General features: G+C 41.6%; 1 pseudogene; it reads left to right on the top strand.

The window, feature by feature from the left end:
• The first annotated feature begins 508 nt into the window (after positions 1-508).
• Positions 509-1227, top strand: LOC143642203 (zinc finger CCHC domain-containing protein 17 pseudogene; annotated as a pseudogene).
• Positions 1228-1446: the final 219 nt, after the last annotated feature.

Here is a 1446-nt window from a genome sequence, read left to right as displayed (position 1 = left end):
ATTCTACTATGATATATAAATAATTAGAACAAATAAAAAAAATCAGGCCTATTGTATCTCTGGTTAAGGCCTGTGAGTTAAAAAATAGATTTCACATTTTTAAGGAGTGATAAAAAAAATTGTAGAAGAATATGCCATAGAGCTCTTATGTGGTCCACCAATCCTAAAATATTTACTATTTTGCACTTCACATGAAAAAATTTTGGATCACTGATCTGATCCATAGGCTTTAGTGAAATTTCCCCATTTGTCCTTTTTCTGGTTCAGAATCAAATCCAGGATGTCATGTTGATTTCATTGTGATGTCTCTTTAGTTGTCGTTGATCTGGAAGAATTCCTCAGCCTTTTTTGTGTTTCATACCTTGGTCTTTTAAAAATTTCCTTTTAAAAAGACCAGTTATTTTGTCGGGCAATAAGACGGCTGGGGAGATCTGAAGCTGACGCCAAGGCACTTGAGTTAACTTTAGCAGAAGAGAAATGGAGGAGCCATAGAACATTAAGGTTGAATTCAGGAAGACCTGAGACCATGGAAAACTTACCTGCTCTCTACACTATTTTCCAAGGAGAGGTTGCCATGGTGACAGATTATGGAGCTTTATCAAAATCCCAAGCTATCGGAAGCAAGGTCTGGTCCATCGAACTCACATGTCCTCTTGTCGGGTAGACAAGCCTTCTGAGATAGTAGATGTTGGAGACAAAGTGTGGGTGAAACTGATTGGTCGAGAGATGAAAAATGATAGGATAAAAGTACCCCTCTCCATGAAAGTTGTCAACCAAGGGACTGGGAAAGACCTCGATCCCAACAATGTTTTCACTGAGCAACAAGAGAGGCGGAGGCGGTCCTTCCAGGATTACACTGGGCAGAAGATCACTCTTGAGGCGGTCCTGAACACTACCTGCAAGAAGTGTGGCTGCAAAGGTCACTTTTCAAAAGATTGCTTCATGCAACCAGGTGGGACCAAATATTCTCTGATACCTGATGAGGAAGAGGAGAAAGAAGAGATAAAGTCAGCAGAATTTGAGAAACCTGATTCCATGAGGAATTCTTCCCGGAAAAGAAAGAAGGAAAAGAAGAAAAAGAAACACAGAGACAAGAAGTCATCTGACTCTGACAGCTCAGACTCTGAGAGTGATATGGGCAAGAGAGCAAAGCACACATCAAAAGACAGCAAGGTGGCCAAGAAGAAGAAAAAGAAGCAGCAGCATAAGAAGAAGCACAAGGAATGAGAGTAGAAAAGAGAGGACGGGGTGGTTGAGAGAATAAGGAATCAAGAGTTTTGTGCCTTGAAGCTCTGGCTCCTGAAAAGACTCAATAGTGAGAATATGGCCTCCCACCCCGTTGACTTCTATGGGAATGGAGCAAGCAGGTTTGGGAGTTACAGGTGAGAAGCAGCCGCCTGAATGAGTTGTTCTTTCCTTACTGCTTCTGATCCCTTTGCAGTTGAC

Source organism: Callospermophilus lateralis, chromosome 10 (assembly GCF_048772815.1).
Source record: "Callospermophilus lateralis isolate mCalLat2 chromosome 10, mCalLat2.hap1, whole genome shotgun sequence".
Lineage (NCBI taxonomy): Eukaryota > Metazoa > Chordata > Mammalia > Rodentia > Sciuridae > Callospermophilus > Callospermophilus lateralis.
This window is presented reverse-complemented; position numbering and strand designations above follow the sequence as displayed.